The following is a 9,701-nucleotide window of genomic DNA, read 5'->3' as shown; positions in this document are numbered from 1 at the left end:
TCTGTAATGGAGAAGCTGGGGATCATTGAGGTACAGCCTGCCTTGTTCTCATTACAATTGGTAGACAAGTCATTAAGACAAGCTTATGGAGTAGTAGAGGATGTGTTAGTAAAGGTTGAAGGCCTTTACATCCCTGCTGATTTCATAATGTTAGACACTGGGAAGGAAGAGGATGAATGCATCATCCTTGGAAGACCTTTCCTAGCTACAGCAGGAGCTGTGATAGATGTCAACAGAGGTGAATTAGTCCTTCAATTGAATGGGGACTACCTTGTGTTTAAGGCACATGGCCATCCCACTATAACAAAAGAGAGTGAGCACAAAGAGCTTCTCTCAGTTCAGAGTCAAGAAGAGCCCCCACAGTCAAACTCTAAGTTTGGTGTTGGGAGGCCACAACCAAACTCTAAGTTTGGTGTTAAGACCCCATATCCAAACTCTAAGTTTGGTGTTGGGACTATACAACATTGACTTGATCACCTATGAGGCTCCATGAGAGCCCACTGTCAAGCTATTGACATTAAAAGAGCGCTTGTTGGGAGGCAGCCCAATTTTTATTTATCTAATTTTTATTTTATTTTATTGTTATTTTGTGTTTTATTAGGTACATGATCATGTGGAGTCACGAAAAAAATATAAAAATTTAAAACAGAATCAAAAAACAGTAGAAGAAAAATCACACCCTGGAGGGAGGACGAACTGGCGTTCAACGCCAGTAAGAAGTATCTGGCTGGCGTTCAATGCCAGAACAGAGCATGAATCTGGCGCTGAATGCCAGAAACAAGCAACATTCTGGCGTTTGAACGCCAGGAATGTGCCTTGAGGAAAGCTGGCGCTGAACGCCAGTAACAAGCATGGAACTGGCATTCAACGCCAGAAACATGCTTCACATGGGCGTTGAACGCCTAGAGTGTGCATCATCTTGGCGTTTAAACACCAGAATGGTGTGCAAAGACATTCAACATGCCTAATTGGTGCAGGGATGCAAATCCTTGACATCTCAGGATCTGTGGACCCCACAGGATCCCTACCTAACATATTCTCCCCTCTTCCCAACAACTTCAATCTCTGAATCTCTCCTCCCAATAAACACTCTTCCCTAAAATCCTTCACCAATCACTTCAATCTCTCTTCCCAATTACCCCCTTCACCACTCACATCCATCCACTCTTCCCCATACACCCCACCTACCTTCAAAATTCAAAAACACTTCCCCACCCAAACCCACCCTACATGGCCGAACCTACCCTCTCCCCTTTCCCTCTATATACCCTTCCATTCTACTTCATTTTCACACAACACAAACCCCCTCTTCTACGCCTTGGCCGAAACACCATCCCTCACTCTCATCCATATTTTCTTCTTGTTCTTCTTCTTCTCTTCTGTCTTCTCTTGCTCGAGGGCGAGCAAAATTTTAAGTTTGGTGTGGTAAAAGCATAGCTTTTTGTTTTTCCATAACCATTGATGGCACCTAAGGCCAGAGAAACCTCAAAAAAAAAAAGAGAGAGAGAAAAGGGAAGACAAAAACTTTCACCTCTGAGTCATGGGAGATGGAAAGACTCATCTAAAGGGTTTATAGCTCAGTGGTAGAACATTTGACTGCAAATCAAGAGATCCCTAAGATACCTCAGGGGATAAATTGCCCTCCACACAATTATTGGGAGCAACTAAGGATAGGAGCACCAAAATTACTAAGGATCATCCAACAGAAGCAAGGAAGAGACATAAAGGAGCTCAAAGAGCACTATTGGTTCTTCAAGAAGGCGCCACCCTCACTAAGGTGGACTCATTCCTTGTTCTTATTTCTCTGTTTTTCGATTTTTATGCTTCATGTTTATCTATATTTTGTGTTTCTACTTCATGATCATTAGTGTTTAGTAACTATATCTTAAAGTTATGAATAATTCCATTAATCTTTCACCTCTCTTAAATGAAAAAATGTTTTAATTCAAAAGAACAAGAAGTACATGAAATTTGAATTTATCCTTGAAATTAATTTAATTATATTGATGTGGTGACAATACTTTTTGTCTTCTGAATGAATGCTTAAACAGTGCATATTTTTTGATCTTGTTGTTTATGAATGTTAAAATTGTTGGCTCTTGAAAGAATGATGAACAAAGAGAAATGTTATTGATGATCTGAAAAAAAACATGAAATTGATTCTTGAAGCAAGAAAAAGCAGTGAAAAAGAAAGCTTGCGCAAAGCAAAAGAGTGTGCTTAAGAGCTCTGGACACCACTAACTGGGGACTTTAGCAAAGCTGAGTCACAATCTGAAAAGGTTCACCCAGTCATGTGTCTGTGGCATTTATGTATCTGGTGGTAATACTGGAAAACAAAGTGCTTAGGGCCACGTCCAAGACTCATAAGTAGCTGTATTCAAGAATCAACATACTTAACTAGGAGAATCAATAACACTATCCGAAATTCTAAGTTCCTATAGAAGCTAATCATTCTAAACTTCAAAGAAAAAAATGAGATGCCAAAACTGTTCAGAAGCAAAAAGCTACAAGTCCCGCTCATCTAATTATAATTAATATTCATTGATATTCTGAAATTTATAGTATATTCTCTTCTTTTTATCCTATTTTATTTTCAGTTGCTTGGGGACAAGCAATAATTTAAGTTTGGTGTTGTGATGAGTGGATAATTTATACACTTTTTGGCATTGTTTTTAGGTAGTTTTTAGTAAGTTCAAGCTACTTTTAGGGATGTTCTCATTAGTTTTTATGCTAAATTCATATTTCTGGACTTTACTATGAGTTTGTGTGTTTTTCGGTGATTTCAGGTAATTTCTGGCTGAAATTGAGGGACCTGAGCAAAACTCTGAAAAAGGCTGACAAAAGGACTGCTGATACTGTTGAAATCTGACCTCCCTGCACTAAAAATGGATTTTCTGGAGCTACAGAACTTCAAATAGCGCACTCTCAACGGCGTTGGAAAGTAGACATCCAGAGCTTTCCAGAAATATATAATAGTTCATACTTTATTCGGGAATTGATGACATAAAGTGGCGCTCAACGCCAAGTACATGCTGCTGTCTGGAGTTAAACGCCAGAAACACATCACGACCCGGAGTTGAACGCCAGAAACACGCTATAACTCGGCGTTCAACTCCAATAAAAGCCTCAGCTCGTGGATAGATCAAGCTCAGCCCAAGCATAAACCAAGTGGGCCCCGGAAGTAGATTTATGCATCAATTACTTACTCATGTAAACCCTAGTAGCTAGTTTTAGTATAAATAGAACATTTTACTATTGTATTCAGTGTCTTTTGACCACGTTTCATCTTTGGTCTCAGTTTTGTTTTATTCTTCATATTAAGAGGCTATTGATCACATTTTAGGGGGCTGGCCATTCGGCCATGCCTGAACCTTTCACTTATGTATTTTCAACGGTGGAGTTTCTACATACCATAGATTAAGGATGTGGAGCTCTGCCGTACCTCAAGTTTCAATACAATTACTATTATTTTCTATTCAATTCTCTTTTATTCTTATTCCAAGATATACGTTTCACTTCAACTTGATGAATGTGATGATCTGTGACACTCATCATCATTCTCACCTATGAACGTGCGTGACTGACAACCACTTCCGTTCTACCTTAGGCCGGGTGCATATCTTTTAGATTCCCCAACAGAATCTTCGTGGTATAAGCTAGATAGATGGCGGCATTCATGGGAATCCGGAAAGTCTAACCTTGTCTGTGGTATTCCGAGTAGGATTCCAGGAATCTGGAAAGTCTAACATTGTCTGTGGTATTCCGAGTAAGATTCTGGTATTGAATGACTGTGACGAGCTTCAAACTCCTGAAGGCTGGGGGTTAGTGACAGACGCAAAAGAATCAAGGGATTCTATTCCAACCTGATTGAGAACTGACAGATGATTAGCCGTGCTGTGACAGAGCATAGGACCATTTTCACTGAGAGGATGGGATGTAGCCATCGACAAGGGTGATGCCTCCAGACGATTAGCCATGCAGTGACAACGCATAGGACCATTTTCCAGAGAGGATGAAAAGTAGCCATTGACGATGGTGATGCCCTACATACAGCTTGCCATGGAAAGGAGTAAGAAGGATTGGATGAATGTAATAAGAAAGTAGAGATTCGAGAGGATTCTAGCATTTCTACACGCCTATCTGAAATCCCCACCATTAATTTACATAAGTATTTCTATCCTATTTTATTTTCTATTTATTATAAATTTTTGAACACATCATAAACCATTTAATCTTCCTAACTGAGATTTACAAGGTGACCATAGCTTGCTTCATACCAACAATCTCTGTGGGATCGACCCTTACTCACGTAAGGTATTACTTGGATGACCCAGTACACTTGTTGGTTAAGTTGAACGGAGTTGTGAGCTTCTCTAACAGTGCCTGTAACTCTTTTGGTACAACAACAACACTAAGCTGTTGGTGCCATTACCAGGGATTATTAAGATCCCAATTTATCATACCATGATCTCTTTGGGGTATTAATGATTCCATACAACAACAAAGAATACTACATTGAAGTGATCACAATTTCGTCCACCAGTGGTGTGCCTGGAATGGTTGGAGCGTAAAATCAGGAGCTCCTTCCTCCTGGATAGTGACTCTCCTAGGCGCTGCCATGTCGCCTGCACGTAAATCAACTAGATCAGTAGAAAGAGAGCTTGTTTCTTCCTTAGATGACGGTTCAGGTTCGTCCTCAAAGAGGACTCGCCGGCGCCGAGCTTGCCTTATATGTGAAATAGTTCTCTCAATCTCAGGGTCAAATGTTGGCAAGCTTGGATCAGGAAGTGAACGCGTCATTTAATGAGAGAAACGTACAGCTCGTGGTAACAAAATTAAAAAGAAAAATTGAAATTAAATAAATGCCAATCAATAAACTAGCACACTGTTGAAACTCCCCGGCAACAGAGCCAAAAATTGGCGTGGCGGAAATTGGCGAGTTAAGAATTTATTAATAGGGACACGTTGCAAGTACAGTCCTTAACTAGCCGAAAATCCGCTTATCAATTTAAAAGAGGTTGTCACAATATTGAAAATTAAAATACTGGGAGTATGAATCCCAGGTCGTCTCCCAACGAGTTGTAAGGAGATGTGCTATTTTATCAATCGGGCGTTTTCAAAAATGGTTTAGTTAATAAGCAGGGAATTAATCTAGAGAATTTATCTAATTTTAAATAAAAGCCTTGACTGGGGGTAGATTAGTTGGGAGCCCTATTCTTGTTGAAATACTCTCAAGATTAATTAATAATTGGAAGTCGCTCTGCTTAGTTAACCCTTACTAGGTAAAGGAAAGTCAAGCAAGTTGGAAATTTGTTTCTAGTCATAAGTCCTAATCCTCTCCCTTGGGAAGGACTAGAGTTAATGATTAGAGGGTGATTCAACAATAAATCCAATTATAATTTCTCTCTTGAGTAATTCAACTCAAGGGTTCCTTTCTATCATCCCCCAATCAAGTCATGGAACTACTCACTCATCATAATTATAAATTTCACAGAATTAATGGTGAAAATAAAAGAAGACATGATGAATAATAATAAAAGGATTAATTGAAAATAAAAATAGTCTATATTTATAACTTGTAGAAATAATCCAATGTCAACTCTAGAGGGATTGAGAATATGGAAGAATAAATATAAAAAGTAAATAACAAAATAAGATGACTAGTACCTGATGCCAGGGCATCTAGGCCAGTTTCACTAACCTTTTCTTTACTGTTTTAGGGTAGTTTCAAGCATTTTCTTAGTGAATAAGGCAAGTTTTAGATGAAATTACACTTACACCTTGATTCAAGCAACTTTTATGAACTTTGCATAATTTCATGAGTATTTTGCTAGAATTGCATGATAAATTGATGATGCATAATCTCATGACTTTGGCTAGATCTTTGATGCACTTTAATTGCTTGTTTTCAAGGCAAAAGAAGCAAGGAAGAACCACGTTAGTATTTACGTTAACCTAGTTAACGTGAACACTAACATGGAATGGTAAAGCTTGCAACGTTAATGAGATAAGTGATCACCAATAACGCCTGCGAAGCCATCCAAAGCTCACGTTACTTGCCACTTTAACTAAGTTAACGTGGTAGTTAACGTAGAAGAAAAAGGAACTCCAACGTTAAGAGAAAACGTGAACACCACTAACATTGGATAACTTGGCAATGATCCACGTTAAGAGTCACGTTAACTTAGTTAACGTGAACTCTAACGTGGAAGAGGAAAACAAAAGCCAACGTTAGTGACACTCACTTTTGTCACTAACGTTGGACCAACTAGCATTGCCTACGTTAACTTTCACGTTAAGACTATTAACGTGAAAGTTAACGTGGAGTTGAGATCAAAGAGCCAACGTTAGTGACACTCACTTTTGTCACTAACGTTGGAAGATGGCATCACTACTATGTTAAGAGCCACGTTAACTTAGTTAACGTGAGTTCCAACGTAGAGAATGTGGCATTTGGAGCGTTAGTGACAAAGGTGAGTGTCACTAACGCTCTCGAAGGTGGATCACACCTACGTTAAGTGTCACGTTAGCTATACTAACGTGGACTCTAACGTAGGAACAAAGAGGCACTAAGCAACGTTAATGGGAAAAGTGATTCCCATTAACGTTTGCGAAGGGGTACAAGCCAACATTATTGGGAAAAGTGAGTCCTAATAACGTTGGCCAAAATTTGAGAAAGCAATGTTAGTGGTCACGTTAAGACCACTAACATTGGATTTAACGTGGATATATGAAGGTGGAATGTTAGTTGAAAAAGTGAATGCCACTAACGTTCTCGAACCCACAATGGCAATCAACGTTAAATCTTACCAAATACCCAAAGCCTAATTCATATTTCTCTGCAAGTTGGGCCCACTGAAAATGAAAACTGCTTCAACTCAAGATCCAAAGCCCACATCCAAGACTTGAAGAACTCACTAGAAGATCAAGAGGAGTAGTATATATAGGAGTAGTTTTGAACTATAGAGAAGCTTGGCACTTTTGAGAACTACTCTCTATAGATTTACTTTTCTGCACTTTTAGTATGGATTCTTCTTTTATGCCATTTTTCATTTCTAGAGCTATGAACAATTAAACCCCTTTCATTGGGTTAGGGAGCTCTGTTGTAATTTGATGGATCAATTATAGTTTTCATTCTTCTTCTTCTTTCTTTTCTCTTGATCTTACTAGAAAGCTTTCGATCTTAATTCAATTGGTTAGTTGTCTTGGAAAAGAAACTCTCCATAATTGGATTTCCTTTGAGCCTTGAAAAAGGGATGAGGAGATCATGCTAGAAATGCTTTCTCATGTTGGACCAAATTGGGGTTTGGGCGGATATAGTGACATGTAATCCTCCCAACACTTTGATTTGGCAATACATGTGGTATAATCAGTGACCACACTTTATCTCTTCCCATGAGCAATTAAATCAAGGAATTGGGCAATTGTTCAAGCTTATAGAGATTGGATTGCCAAGGAATTTGGGATCCAATCACTTAAGATTGCCAAGGAGATCAATGAATGCATTGATTGAGGAAGAGATGAGAATGAACTTGATCCAGAGAATGCAACATCTCCTGAACCCAATGATTTCCCCATTTCCGATCTTACCCACTATCTTTACTTTCTGCCATTTATCTTCATGCTCATTACCCCAATTCACCATTTAAGATTCTGCACTTTAATTTCTGTTATTTACTTTCCAGCCATTTAAATTTCTGCATCTCAATTTAAATTCTGTTTAGCTCAACTAGCATATTCTTCTAACTAAAGTTGCTTGACCAATCAATCCTTGTGGGATTCGACCTCACTCTATTGTGAGTTTTACTTGACGATAATTCGGTATACTTGTCGAAGGGAAATTTGTTAAGAGACAAGTTTTCATGCATCAAGTTTATGGCGCCGTTGCCGGGGATTGATTTTGAATCAACAATGATTAAGTTTGAATATCACTAGATTGAGCATTTTTCTTTTTGTTTGGTTTATTCAGTTAATTTCTTTTAGTTTATTTTAGTTTCTTCCTCACCCCCTGCACCCTCTTTTATTTTTTTCATTATTTCTTTCTTTGATTACAATTCTGCTCACTAACCCACTAACTATTTGATAATTTGCATCACTCACACTAACAATTACTCTAACTAGAATAGTTTCTTCATTGTATCTCTTGTTGTGCAATCTGTCTGTGTATGACAGTGAGAAGAGAAGGAGTTTCAACATCCTTTGATTCAGAACCTGAAAGAACCCTTTGGAGACTAAGAAGGGAAGCAAGAGGGAAAAGGATTATTGGTGCTGAGGAAGAAGAGGAAAAGTATTTTGAACCCAACATGGAAGAGAATTTGGAGAACAATCATGAAGAAGAAGCCCATAATCATGTCAGAGAAGGCCATGCAAACCGTGCTGGGCAAGAAAGGAAAGTTTTAGGATCTATATCAATCCTAATCCAGGAAACTGTGGAAGCAGCATTCAGAAGCCCACCATACATGCCAACAATTTCGAGCTAAAACCCCAGCTCATCACTCTTGTGCAAAATAATTGCTCATTTGGAGGAGGTGCTCAAGAAGATCCTAATCAACATTTAACCACCCTCCTGAGGATTTGTGACACTGTGAAGTTCAATGGAGTCCATCCAGATGTCTATAGGTTGCTCTTGTTCCCTTTTTCACTCAGGGACAAGGCATCCAAATGGCTTGAATCATTCCCAAAGGAAAGCTTAATTAATTAGGAAGAAGTGGTGAACAAGTTTTTGGCAAGATTTTACCCTCCTCAAAGGATCAATAGGCTAAGAACTGAGGTGCAAACTTTTAGACAACAAGATGGTGAGACACTTTATGAAGCATGGGAGAGATTTAAAGGCCTACACGAAGATGCCCACCAGAGATGTTTAATGAGTGGGTCCAACTTCACATCTTCTATGAAGGTCTTTCCTATGAGTCAAAGAAGGTTGTGGATCATTCATTAGGAGGCTCTCTAAACAAGAAGAAAACCATTGAAGAAGCCATAGATGTCATTGAAACAGTTGTTGAAAATGACTACTTCTATGCCTCCGAAAGAAGTAACACCAAAGGAGTAATGGAGCTAAACCACATGGATGTATTGTTAGCTCAAAACAAGATGATTACCAAGAAGCTAGCAGATCTTACTAAGAAGATGGAGGAGAACCAAGTTGTAGCAGCCATCACCTCATCATCAGCTCAAGAAGGAGTAAACATAGGGGAAGAAGGTGACTGAGAGCAAGCCAACTGTTCATACCCTGACCGGGCTCCTCCAACTTGGCAAAATCCATGAAAGGTCCGACCTCGTCCCAAGGCCCACGCCTGAGGTCGGACCTCGGACAATAAAGCTAAGAAGGCCCATCAAAAGGAACGCAGCCCAAAACCTAAAGGCCGAAAAGGCCTAGGAAAGGCGGTTCCACAAAGATAGAGATAAAACTCCCAAAAGATAAGATAAGATAAGAATATCTTATCCAGGGAAGATCACGGCCAACTACTATAAATACACTGGAGCACCCAGGTATGGCACACATTCCACATTTTACACATATCTGCTTGAACCCATGCTAACTTAAGCATCGGAGTGTCATTGCAGGTACAACCACCAACCACTCCACATATCAAGCTCGGGTCCCTGACCCCCACCTCGGGCCTCTCCAAGACGACCGAGCTACACGTTTCAGGTAACCCTCGGAACATTGGCGCCGTTGCCGGGGACCTGGAAGTCATCCC

Source organism: Arachis duranensis, chromosome 8, assembly GCF_000817695.3.
Source record: "Arachis duranensis cultivar V14167 chromosome 8, aradu.V14167.gnm2.J7QH, whole genome shotgun sequence".
NCBI classification, from domain to species: Eukaryota; Viridiplantae; Streptophyta; class Magnoliopsida; order Fabales; family Fabaceae; genus Arachis; species Arachis duranensis.
Note: the sequence above shows the minus strand (reverse complement) of the source record.